The sequence below is a fragment of the Coregonus clupeaformis genome, unplaced genomic scaffold (genome assembly GCF_020615455.1).
Source record: "Coregonus clupeaformis isolate EN_2021a unplaced genomic scaffold, ASM2061545v1 scaf1124, whole genome shotgun sequence".
NCBI lineage: Eukaryota > Metazoa > Chordata > Actinopteri > Salmoniformes > Salmonidae > Coregonus > Coregonus clupeaformis.
This window is the reverse complement of record NW_025534578.1, coordinates 20,910-34,662: the sequence shown is the minus strand read 5'-3', so window position 1 is coordinate 34,662 and position 13,753 is coordinate 20,910. Positions and strand designations below refer to the sequence as shown.

The 13,753-nt window shown below is 46.2% G+C and overlaps 1 pseudogene; it reads left to right on the top strand.

Moving 5' to 3' along the window:
• Positions 1–833: 833 nt before the first annotated feature.
• Positions 834–12,155, top strand: LOC123486305 (annotated as a pseudogene).
• The last annotated feature ends 1,598 nt before the right edge of the window (positions 12,156–13,753 follow it).

Sequence of the window (13,753 nt, the reverse complement as noted above, 5' to 3'; positions counted from 1 at the left end):
ATCATTGGTCCTCTGTAGCTCAGCTGGTAGAGCACGGCGCTTGTAACGCCAGGGTAGTGGGTTCGATCCCCGGGACCACCCATACACAAAAATGTATGCACACATGACTGTAAGTCGCTTTAGATAAAAGCGTCTGCTAAATGGCATATTATTATTATTATTATTATCATGAGTGATCTGCCCAATTCTGTACTACCATGAAAATAAAATTCTAAACCAAATAAATCCCTAACTTCTACCACCCCCCTCCCCAAAGCCTGGTGAGTCCTTGATTGTGAAGCAGCAAGTACATCTGTCAAAACCAATATCTGCAATGAGGAGAAAGGACGAAAGAGTTCAGTTCAGAAACCTGCCAGAACAGGGTACTAGTCAGCAATACATCAATTTGAGCACAGTAGAGTTAATTGTTGTAGACTATTTGATGCCAGTGTGTGTCAGTATTAAATGATGGGGGGAAATTAAAATAAATTGAATCCTCAACTTTTCCTGTCTGGAAAGCTTTTGACATCCGTTTTTCCAATGATGACTCCTCCACTCTGAAAAACAGAATAGATATTCCAACATATTGTAGGCTTTGAACTAGGGCTTCAAACCACTTTAGTCTAATCAATACAATGGTCACGATTCAAAATGAGTGTTGTAGTCTTGACAGTTTATTTCACTTCAAGGTATCAAACTGGTTGAATAATTTTGTTACGACAGTAAACGAGCCAAACCACAGCTCCTCGGTGCATCCCCCCCATTCTGCCAAGGCTCGGTTCTTAGCCGATAGGTGCCGCTAGGGCCGCCTTCAACAACGGAAACAAATAGGCGACTGTCTCCGGCATGGCTGACATCCCCATCCCATCTGAATGTAGCTGGAAGCTAAGCTTCCTTGGTTCGACTCCCGACATTCCTGGACGGATTCGTGTCGACTGCCCAGAGTCCGCGAATTCAAGTCCGTTCCGCTGTCTCCCCCAACGTCATCATCAATCTATCGTTTCCGAAAAAATAAATAAATAAAGGACCAGCGAGAAGACTGCTCTGTCAAAAACCAAGGTAAGCTAACATTTAGCATGCTAACTAGCGTCAATGGCGAACTGTGTCGTTGGGAGCGGGCCACGGCTCGCAGGAAAGTTTGAGGCTTGGTTCCAGAGAGGAGGCCTCGTTTTTTACGGGCGAGATTAAAACGTTTTATTGTCGTTATTTTTCGTAGCAAATTTTTATCGTTCTTAATCGTGTTGAGTTATTTTTTTGTATGGACATTCAAAAGTAGAAATAAAGTACTAGAAAATATTGTTTGCTAACTAGTTAGCTGGTTTAGTTATCGTACATGCGAAATTGGGCTAGTTAGTTAGCGAACATTAGGGTGGGATTGTCCGTCAATGGCTAGCCAGCTAATTAGCTCAGCCACACCTTGCTCCTAAACGCAGAACTAACTCATCTTTTTGATCACGAGTATATGATGTTATATGTATAAAACACTGTTACTCATTCACGTCTAGCAGTTTGTGAAATGTAAGCTAAAAATCTCCCGAATAGGTAGTGTGACTAGCGGCTAGCCGAGTAGCGTTAGTTAGCGAGCTGTGTCATCTCCATGTATTCCTATGGGGTTTTTTTCTCTCCCAGTGTAGCCGGTGACCAGTGAGAGACTGACCGCACCCGACTCCAACCAACATGTCACTGCACCAGTTTCTGCTCGAACCCATCACCTGTCACGCCTGGAACCGGGACAGAACCCGTACGACCCCCAGGACCAATGCATTATTATATAAAATCGCATACTTTTAAATAGACACATACTTGCATACAGCACATGATGTACACTTTACCGCGTACAACATCAAAAAAGGGTGTATTAAAAAAACATCTGAAAATGTTTAACCACCGACTCTTCTTCTGTTATCTGGCCTTCTACTTCCTGTTCTCCTCCCTGTAGAGATTGCCATCAGTCCCAACAACCACGAGGGTCCACATCTATCAGAAGAGTGGTAACCAGTGGGTGAAGGGTCATGAGCTGAAGGAACACAATGGACACATCACAGGTAGGATAGCCACAGGAAATGACATCACAGGTGGAGGAATACATTAAAATACTTTTAACAATGTCTGGACATTGATGATGCTTTTCAGAGGTTTACATTGACTCTCTCTCTCTCTCTCTCTCTCTCTCGCTCTCTTCCAGGTATCGACTGGGCTCCTAAGTCTGACCGTATCGTGACGTGTGGGCGGACCGCAACGCCTACGCCTGGTCTCTGAAGGACGGGGTCTGGAAGCCCACTCTGGTTATCCTGAGGATCAACAGGGCTGCTACCTTCGCAAGTGGTCTCCTCTGGAGAATAAGTTTGCTGTGGGCAGTGGAGCCAGGCTCATATCAGTCTGTTACTTCGAGTCTGATAACGACTGGTAAGGGAGGGTAGGAGAGGAGAAAGGGGAAGAGAGAGAAGCAGGCTAAATCCTTTTATACCCTTTAAATGTGTGTGTGTGAGTTGTTCAGGTATGTATTTATTTTTCTCTGAGTGTCACTTCACTGTGTGTGTGTGTGTGTGTGTGTGTGTGTGTGTGTGTGTGTGTGTGTTCAGGTGGGTGAGTAAGCACATCAAGAAGCCAATCCGTTCCACCGTCCTCAGTCTGGACTGGCATCCCAACAACGTGCTGCTGGCGGCTGGATCCTGTGACTTCAAATGCAGGTAGGGAGGGAGAGAGGAGAGAGGGAGAGAGGGAGAGAGGGAGAGAGGGAGAGAGGGAGAGAGAGAGAGGTAGAGAGGTAGAGAGAGAGAGAGAGATCAGACACCACGTTTCAACCTAATCAGTAGCTTTCTATCCTAAGATACTATCAGTGGTCTTCATACATTAGATACCTGGGGTCTGATACTATCAGTGGTCTTTATACATTAGATACCTGGGGTCTGATACTATCAGTGGTCTTTATACATTAGATACCTGGGGTCTGATACTATCAGTGGTCTTTATACATTAGATACCTGGGGTCTGATACTATCAGTGGTCTTTATACATTAGATACCTGGGGTCTGATACTATCAGTGGTCTTTATACATTAGATACCTGGGGTCTGATACTATCAGTGGTCTTTATACATTAGATACCTGGGGTCTGATACTATCAGTGGTCTTTATACATTAGATACCTGGGGTCTGATACTATCAGTGGTCTTTATACATTAGATACCTGGGGTCTGATACTATCAGTGGTCTTTATACATTAGATACCTGGGGTCTGATACTATCAGTGGTCTTTATACATTAGATACCTGGGGTCTGATACTATCAGTGGTCTTTATACATTAGATACCTGGGGTCTGATACTATCAGTGGTCTTTATACATTAGATACCTGGGGTCTGATACTATCAGTGGTCTTTATACATTAGATACCTGGGGTCTGATACTATCAGTGGTCTTTATACATTAGATACCTGGGGTCTGATACTATCAGTGGTCTTTATACATTAGATACCTGGGGTCTGATACTATCAGTGGTCTTTATACATTAGATACCTGGGGTCTGATACTATCAGTGGTCTTTATACATTAGATACCGGGGTCTGATACTATCAGTGGTCTTTATACATTAGATACCTGGGGTCTGATACTATCAGTGGTCTTTTATACATTAGATACCTGGGGTCTGATACTATCAGTGGTCTTTATACATTAGATACCTGGGGGTCTGATACTATCAGTGGTCTTTATACATTAGATGCCTGGGGTCTGATACTATCAGTGGTCTTTATACATTAGATACCTGGGGTCTGATACTATCAGTGGTCTTTATACATTAGATACCTGGGGTCTGATACTATCAGTGGTCTTTATACATTAGATACCTGGGGTCTGATACTATCAGTGGTCTTTATACATTAGATACCTGGGGTCTGATACTATCAGTGGTCTTTATACATTAGATACCTGGGGTCTGATACTATCAGTGGTCTTTATACATTAGATACCTGGGGTCTGATACTATCAGTGGTCTTTATACATTAGATACCTGGGGTCTGATACTATCAGTGGTCTTTATACATTAGATACCTGGGGTCTGATACTATCAGTGGTCTTTATACATTAGATACCTGGGGTCTGATACTATCAGTGGTCTTTATACATTAGATACCTGGGGTCTGATACTATCAGTGGTCTTTATACATTAGATACCTGGGGTCTGATACTATCAGTGGTCTTTATACATTAGATACCTGGGGTCTGATACTATCAGCGGTCTTTATACATTAGATACCTGGGGTCTGATACTATCTCAGTGGTCTTTATACATTAGATACCTGGGGTCTGATACTGTCAGTGGTCTTTATACATTAGATACCTGGGGTCTGATACTATCAGTGGTCTTTATACATTAGATACCTGGGGTCTGATACTATCAGTGGTCTTTATACATTTAGATACCTGGGGTCTGTATTGACCAATAGCGTCTCAGTGGGAGGGCTGATCTAGGTCAGCTCCATGTAGTCTTATTCACTGGGATCTAAAAAGGCTAAACTGATCCAGCGCTTCTACTCTGAGACACTTGATACATACAGCCCCTGATTTAATAGTTATTTAAAATATCATACAGCCCCTGATTTAATAGTTATTTAAAATATCATACAGCCCCTGATTTAATAGTTATTTAAAATATCATACAGCCCCTGATTTAATAGTTATTTAAAATATCATACAGCCCCTGATTTAATAGTTATTTAAAATATCATACAGCCCCTGATTTAATAGTTATTTAAAATATCACTACAGCCCCTGATCAATAGTTATTTAAAATATCATACAGCCCCTGATCAATAGTTATTTAAAATATCATACAGCCCCTGATCAATAGTTATTTAAAATATCATACAGCCCCTGATCAATAGTTATTTAAAATATCTCCCCCCCCCTCCCCCCCAGGGTGTTCTCGGCCTACATCAAGGAAGTAGAGGAGAAGCCCGGTCCGACCCCCTGGGGGTCCAAGATGCCTTTTGGGGCGGTGCTGGCTGAGTTTGGGGGTGCGGGGGGAGGAGGATGGGTCCACTCTGTGTCCTTCTCCTCCTCTGGTAACAGGCTGGCCTGGGTCTCACACGACTCCACTGTTACTGGCGGCACCAAGGGATCCACGAAGTTCTGTAGGCTGGCCACTGTTACTGGCGGCAAAGATCCAGTAAGTCTCTCTGTTATCTAGGCTGGCCTGGGTCTCCACTGTTACTGGTGGGGGACACGCTGATCTCTGTCTCCACGACTCCACTGTTACTGTGGTGGACGGCACCAAGGGATCCACGTAAGTCTCTCTGGGGGGGGGGGTGTTATCTAACAGGGTGTATGTGGGGTAACTCTGTTGCTCTGTCCAATGATCCTGTGTGTCTAACTGTGCTGTGTGTTTCAGTCCGTCTCAGTTGAAGACTGAGTTCCTCCCTCTGCTCAGTGTTCTCTTCATCTCTGAGAACAGCGTGGTGGCAGCGGTAAGACTATCTCTCTATCTCTCTATCTCTCTATCTCTCTATCTCTCTCTCTAGCTCTCTAGCTCTGTCTCTCTCTAGCTCTCTAGCTCTCAGCTCTCTAGCTCTCTAGCTCTCAGCTCTCTCTCTAGCCTCTCTCTAGCTCTCTGCCTCTCTCGCTCTCTAGCTCTCCTCTAGCCTCGCTCTCTAGCTCTCTAGCTCTCTAGCTCTCTGCCTCTGCTCGCCTCTAGCTCTCTAGCTCCCTCTGCTCTCTAGCCTCTCTCTGCTCTCTGCTCTCCCAGCCTCTAGCTCTCAGCTCTCTAGCCTCTAGCCTCTCTCTCTAGCTCCCCTCTCGCTCTCTAGCCTCTAGCCTCTAGCCTCGCCTCTCGCCTCCCCTCACTCAGCCTCTCTAGCTCTCTGCCTCTGCTCTCCTGCCTCAGCTCTCTAGCTCTCTAGCCTCCTCTAGCCTCTAGCTCTCTAGCTTCCCAGCTCTCTGCCTCTCTCAGCTCTCTAGCCTCTAGCTCTCAGCCTCAGCTCTAGCCTCTAGCTCTCTAGCTCTCCCTGCTCTCTCAGCTCTCTGCCTCTAGCCTCCCACTCTCCTGCCTCTGCCTCGCTCTCCAGCTCCTCTAGCTCTCTGCCTCTGCTCTCCTCTCTCAGCTCTCTAGCTCTCTCCTCTCTAGCTCTCTAGCTCTCAGCCTCTAGCCTCTAGCCTCTAGCTCTGTCTCTCTCTGCTCTCGCTCTCTAGCTCTCAGCTCTGCCTCTAGCCTCTCTGTCCTCTCTAGCCTCCCCAGCTCTGTCTCTCTAGCTCTCTAGCTCTCTAGCTCTCTAGCTCTCTAGCTCTCTAGCTCTCTAGCTCTCTCTCTCTCTAGCTCTCTAGCTCTCTAGCTCTCTAGCTCTCTAGCTCTCTAGCTCTCTAGCTCTCTAGCTCTCTCTCTAGCTCTGTCTCATATAAATTGGAAAGGAAACGTGTGAGTATTCTTCTCTGCTGTGTTGTATCTTGACAGTGTGTCTCCCCTCAGGGTCACGACTGTTGCCCCATGCTGTTCCGTTGTGATGACGGAGGGTCCCCTAACGCTTGTCTCTAAGCTGGACCTTCCTAAAGCTTCCATCACTAGAAACATCTCGGCTATGGAACGCTTCAGAAACATGGACAAGCGAGCCACCACAGAGGACCGCAACACAGGCCTGGATACACTGCACCAGAACTCCATCACGTAGGGTCACACACTGAGACACACACTGTTATAGTGTCTCTAGTCTCTATCTATGGGGGAGACCAGAGGGACTGTCTAACCCTGTTATATTGTCTCTAGTCTCTATCTATGAGGGAGACCAGAGGGACTGTCTAACCCTGTTATATTGTCTCTAGTCTCTCTATCTATGAGGGAGACCAGAGGGGACTGTCTAACCCTGTTATATTGTCTCTAGTCTCTATCTATGAGGGAGACCAGAGGGACTGTCTAACCCTGTTATATTGTCTCTAGTCTCTATCTATGAGGGAGACCAGAGGGACTGTCTAACCCTGTTATATTGTCTCTAGTCTCTATCTATGAGGGAGACCAGAGGGACTGTCTAACCCTGTTATATTGTCTCTAGTCTCTATCTATGAGGGAGACCAGAGGGACTGTCTAACCCTGTTATATTGTCTCTAGTCTTCTATCTATGAGGGAGACCAGAGGGACTGTCTAACCCTGTTATATTGTCTCTAGTCTGCTATCTATGAGGGAGACCAGAGGGACTGTCTAACCCTGTTATATTGTCTCTAGTCTCTCTATCTATGAGGGAGACCAGAGGGACTGTCTAACCCTGTTATATTGTCTCTAGTCTGCTATCTTGAGGGAGACCAGAGGGACTGTCTAACCCTGTTATATTGTCTCTAGTCTCTATCTATGAGGGAGACCAGAGGGACTGTCTAACCCTGTTATATTGTCTCTAGTCTAGTCTCTATCTATGAGGGAGACCAGAGGGACTGTCTAACCCTGTTATATTGTCTCTAGTCTCTATCTATGAGGGAGACCAGAGGGACTGTCTAACCCTGTTATATTGTCTCTAGTCTAGTCTCTATCTATGAGGGAGACCAGAGGGACTGTCTAACCCTGTTATATTGTCTCTAGTCTTTCTATCTATGAGGGAGACCAGAGGGACTGTCTAACCCTGTTATATTGTCTCTAGTCTAGTCTCTATCTATGAGGGAGACCAGAGGGACTGTCTAACCCTGTTATATTGTCTCTAGTCTCTATCTATGAGGGAGACCAGAGGGACTGTCTAACCCTGTTATATTGTCTCTAGTCTCTATCTATGAGGGAGACCAGAGGGACTGTCTAACCCTGTTATATTGTCTCTAGTCTCTATCTATGAGGGAGACCAGAGGGACTGTCTAACCCTGTTATATTGTCTCTAGTCTCTATCTATGAGGGAGACCAGAGGGACTGTCTAACCCTGTTATATTGTCTCTAGTCTCTATCTATGAGGGAGACCAGAGGGACTGTCTAACCCTGTTATATTGTCTCTAGTCTCTATCTATGAGGGAGACCAGAGGGACTGTCTAACCCTGTTATATTGTCTCTAGTCTAGTCTCTATCTACGAGGGAGACCAGAGGGACTGTCTAACCCTGTTATATTGTCTCTAGTCTCTATCTATGAGGGAGACCAGAGGGACTGTCTAACCCTGTTATATTGTCTCTAGTCTCTATCTCTGAGGGAGACCAGAGGGACTGTCTAACCCTGTTATATTGTCTCTAGTCTAGCCTATCTAGAGGGAGACCAGAGGGACTGTCTAACCCTGTTATATTGTCTCTAGTCTAGTCTCTATCTATGAGGGGAGACCAGAGGGACTGTCTAACCCTGTTATATTGTCTCTCTAGTCTCTATCTATGAGGGAGACCAGAGGGACTGTCTAACCCTGTTATATTGTCTCTAGTCTAGCTCTATCTATGAGGGAGACCAGAGGGACTGTCTAACCCTGTTATATTGTCTCTAGTCTCTCTATCTAGAGGGAGACCAGAGGGACTGTCTAACCCTGTTATATTGTTCTCTAGTCTCTATCTATGAGGGAGACCAGAGGGACTGTCTAACCCTGTTATATTGTCTCTAGTCTCTATCTATGAGGGGAGACCAGAGGGACTGTCTAACCCTGTTATATTGTCTCTAGTCTAGTCTCTATCTATGAGGGAGACCAGAGGGACTGTCTAACCCTGTTATATTGTCTCTAGTCTCTATCTATGAGGGAGACCAGAGGGACTGTCTAACCCTGTTATATTGTCTCTAGTCTGCTATCTATGAGGGAGACCAGAGGGACTGTCTAACCCTGTTATATTGTCTCTAGTCTCTATCTATGGGGGAGACCAGAGGGACTGTCTAACCCTGTTATATTGTCTCTAGTCTAGCCTATCTATGGGGGGAGACCAGAGGGACTGTCTAACCCTGTTATATTGTCTCTAGTCTCTATCTATGAGGGAGACCAGAGGGACTGTCTAACCCTGTTATATTGTCTCTAGTCTCTATCTATGAGGGAGACCAGAGGGACTGTCTAACCCTGTTATATTGTCTCTCTAGTCTCTATCTATGAGGGAGACCAGAGGGACTGTCTAACCCTGTTATATTGTCTCTAGTCTCTATCTATAGGGAGACCAGAGGGACTGTCTAACCCTGTTATATTGTCTCTAGTCTCTATCTATGAGGGAGACCAGAGGGACTGTCTAACCCTGTTATAGTCTCTAGTCTCTATCTATGAGGGAGACCAGAGGGACTGTCTAACCCTGTTATATTGTCTCTAGTCAGTCTCTATCTATGAGGGAGACCAGAGGGACTGTCTAACCCTGTTATATTGTCTCTAGTCTCTATCTATGAGGGAGACCAGAGGGACTGTCTAACCCTGTTATATTGTCTCTAGTCTCTATCTATGAGGGAGACCAGAGGGACTGTCTAACCCTGTTATATTGTCTCTAGTCTAGTCTCTATCTATGAGGGAGACCAGAGGGACCCTGTCTAACCCTGTTATATTGTCTCTAGTCTGTCTATCTATGAGGAGACCAGAGGGACTGTCTAACCCTGTTATATTGTCTCTAGTCTAGTCTCTATCTATGAGGGAGACCAGAGGGACTGTCTAACCCTGTTATATTGTCTCTAGTCTAGTCTCTATCTATGAGGGAGACCAGAGGGACTGTCTAACCCTGTTATATTGTCTCTAGTCTCTATCTATGAGGGAGACCAGAGGGACCCTGTCTAACCCTGTTATATTGTCTCTAGTCTCTCTATCTATGAGGGAGACCAGAGGGACTGTCTAACCCTGTTATATTGTCTCTAGTCTCTATCTATGAGGGAGACCAGAGGGACTGTCTAACCCTGTTATATTGTCTCTAGTCTCTATCTATGAGGGAGACCAGAGGGACTGTCTAACCCTGTTATATTGTCTCTAGTCTAGTCTCTATCTATGAGGGAGACCAGAGGGACTGTCTAACCCTGTTATATTGTCTCTAGTCTCTATCTATGAGGGAGACCAGAGGGACTGTCTAACCCTGTTATATTGTCTCTAGTCTAGTCTCTATCTAGAGGGAGACCAGAGGGACTGTCTAACCCTGTTATAGTGTCTCTAGTCTCTATCTATGAGGGAGACCAGAGGGACCTGTCTAACCCTGTTATATTGTCTCTAGTCTCTATCTATGAGGGAGACCAGAGGGACTGTCTAACCCTGTTATATTGTCTCTAGTCTAGTCTATCTATGAGGGAGACCAGAGGGACCTGTCTAACCCTGTTATATTGTCTCTAGTCTAGTCTCTATCTATGAGGGAGACCAGAGGGACTGTCTAACCCTGTTATATTGTCTCTAGTCTAGTCTCTATCTATGAGGGGAGACCAGAGGGACTGTCTAACCCTGTTATATTGTCTCTAGTCTCTATCTATGGGGGAGACCAGGGACTGTCTAACCCTGTTATAGTGTCTCTAGTCTACTATCTATGAGGGACCAGAGGGACTGTCTAACCCTGTTATATTGTCTCTAGTCTCTATCTATGAGGGAGACCAGAGGGACTGTCTAACCCTGTTATATTGTCTCTAGTCTCTATCTATGAGGAGACCAGAGGGCCTGTCTAACCCTGTTATAGTGTCTCTAGTCTAGCTCTATCTATGAGGGAGACCAGAGGGCCTGTCTAACCCTGTTATAGTGTCTCTAGTCTCTATCTATGAGGGAGACCAGAGGGACTGTCTAACCCTGTTATATTGTCTCTAGTCTCTATGAGGGAGACCAGAGGGACTGTCTAACCCTGTTATATTGTCTCTAGTCTAGTCTCTATCTATGAGGGAGACCAGAGGGACTGTCTAACCCTGTTATATTGTCTCTAGTCTAGTCTCTATCTATGAGGGAGACCAGAGGGACTGTCTAACCCTGTTATATTGTCTCTAGTCTCTATCTATGAGGGAGACCAGAGGGACTGTCTAACCCTGTTATATTGTCTCTAGTCTAGTCTCTATCTATGGGGGAGACCAGAGGGACTGTCTAACCCTGTTATATTGTCTCTAGTCTCTATCTATGAGGGAGACCAGAGGGACTGTCTAACCCTGTTATATTGTCCCTAGTCTAGTCTCTATCTGAGGGAGACCAGAGGGACTGTCTAACCCTGTTATATTGTCTCTAGTCTAGTCTCTATCTATGAGGGAGACCAGAGGGACTGTCTAACCCTGTTATATTGTCTCTAGTCTCTATCTATGAGGGAGACCAGAGGGACTGTCTAACCCTGTTATATTGTCTCTAGTCTCTATCTATGAGGGAGACCAGAGGGACTGCTCTAACCCTGTTATATTGTCTCTAGTCTAGTCTCTATCTATGAGGGAGACCAGAGGGACTGTCTAACCCTGTTATATTGTCTCTAGTCTCTATCTATGAGGGAGACCAGAGGGACTGTCTAACCCTGTTATATTGTCTCTAGTCTCTATCTATGGGGGAGACCAGAGGGACTGTCTAACCCTGTTATATTGTCTCTAGTCTCTATCTATGAGGGAGACCAGAGGGACTGTCTAACCCTGTTATATTGTCTCTAGTCTCTATCTATGAGGGAGACCAGAGGGACTGTCTAACCCTGTTATATTGTCTCTAGTCTCTATCTATGAGGGAGACCAGAGGGACTGTCTAACCCTGTTATATTGTCTCTAGTCTCTATCTATGAGGGAGACCAGAGGGACTGTCTAACCCTGTTATATTGTCTCTAGTCTCTATCTATGAGGGAGACCAGAGGGACTGTCTAACCCTGTTATATTGTCTCTAGTCTAGTCTCTATCTATGAGGGAGACCAGAGGGACTGTCTAACCCTGTTATATTGTCTCTAGTCTCTATCTATGAGGGAGACCAGAGGGACTGTCTAACCCTGTTATATTGTCTCTCTAGTCAAGTCTCTATCTATGAGGGAGACAAGAGGGACTGTCGTAAGTTCTGCACCACGGGCATCGATGGAGCCATGACCATCTGGGACTTCAAGGTAAGAAACACACATTCCTGGCCAGCTTCATTATTTAGTTGTCAGCGACATTGTGATTTTGATCAATCCTCTAGTTTTTAAAGTAGATCGTCCGATAACGATATTCACTAGAATGGAATGTTGACAGAAACAAAATGGCCTCCAGCTGAAGACCAGACTTAGTAAGACTGGTGACTGTTATTGACAAATGTGTTGTTGTTGTTGTTGTCTCTTCAGAGTCTGGAGGCTTCCATCCAGGGGCTGAGGATCATGTGACGGGCCAGCTAAACCCCCGCCTCCAAGCAGCCAGTAACAGTCTGACCACGCTAAAGTGTCTGATTTAAAAGCACTGACTACACACACACGCCACACACACACACACACACACTCTCTCTCTGAGCTGACGTGACATTACTGTTGATTGTTTGTTTATGTAAATGAAGGCTGGGGTCAGAGGTGAACTTGACGACCCCGTGATGTACCGTTCCACGTCAGTGGGTTTTTATTTTATTTGATAATAATAACAGGTATGGTGTTTATCTCTGAAGTGACTACGGCTCCACAACACTAAGTTACCATTGAAGGATGTGCTGTGGTAAGCTACGATGCCCCAAATAGCACCCTGTTCCTAATATAGTGCACTAGTTTTGACCAGAGCCATATAGCGGGGGTCCTCTGTGTTGTGTCTCAATGGGCCCTGGTCAAAACGTGTTTACTCCAAAGGAGTAGGGTGCTATTTGGGATGGATCCTGTGTAATAATGATGGAGGATGTATCTAATTCAGCTGCAGAATAAATAAAAAAACTACTTCCACTTCACTACCGAGTCACGACTCGTCTGTCTGTCTGTTACTTTGTGTGGAGGAGCCAGACTAAGCCCTTCCAACAGAAGGAAATGATCACATGCGTCTGGCAGAACAGAACAAGAAACAGGGAAGGTGGATAAAGAGGAGTCTCTCTTCCACCCCAGTCTACCCTCTCTCTCTCTTCCACCCCAGTCTACCCTCCCTCTCTTTCCACCCCAATCTACCCTCTCTCTCTCTCTTCCACCCCAGTCTACCTCTCTCTCTTCCACCCCAGTCTACCCTCTCCTCTCTTCTACCCCAGTCTACCCTCTCTCTCTTCCACCCCAGTCTACCCTCTCTCTTCACCCCCAGTCTACTCTCTCTCTCTTCCACCCCAGTCTCCCCTCTCTCTCTTCCACCCCAGTCTACCCTCTCTCTCTTCCACCCCAGTCTACCTTCTCTGTCTTCCACCCCCAGTCTACCCCTCTTCCACCCAGTCTACCCTCTCTCTTCACCCCCAGTCTACCCTCTCTCTCTCTTCCACCCCAGTCTACCCTCTCTCTCTTCCACCCCAGTCTACCCTCTCTCTTCACCCAGTCTACCCTCTCTCTCTTCCACCCCAGTCTACCCTCTCTCTTCCACCCCAGTCTACCCTCTCTCTCTACCCCAGTCTACCCTCTCTCTCCTCCACCCCTAGTCCACCCTCTCTCTCTTCCACCCCAGTCTACCCTCTCCCTCTTCCACCCCATCTACTCTCTCTCCTACCCCAGTCTACTCTCTCTCTCTTTCCACCCCAGTCTACCCTCTTCCACCCCAGTTACCCCACTCTTCCACCCCCACCCTCTCTCTCTTCCACCCCAGTCTACCCTTCACTCTCTTCCACCCCAGTCTACCCTCCTCTTCTTCCACCCCAGTCTACCCTCTCTCTCTCTTCCACCCCAGTCTACCCTCTCTCTTCCACCCCAGCCTACCCTCTCTCTCTTCCACCCCAGTCTACCCTTCTCTCTCTTCCACCCCAGTCTACCCCTCTCTCTCTTCCACCCCAGTCTACCCTTTCTCTTCCACCCCAGTCTACCCTCTCTCTTCTTCCACCCCATCT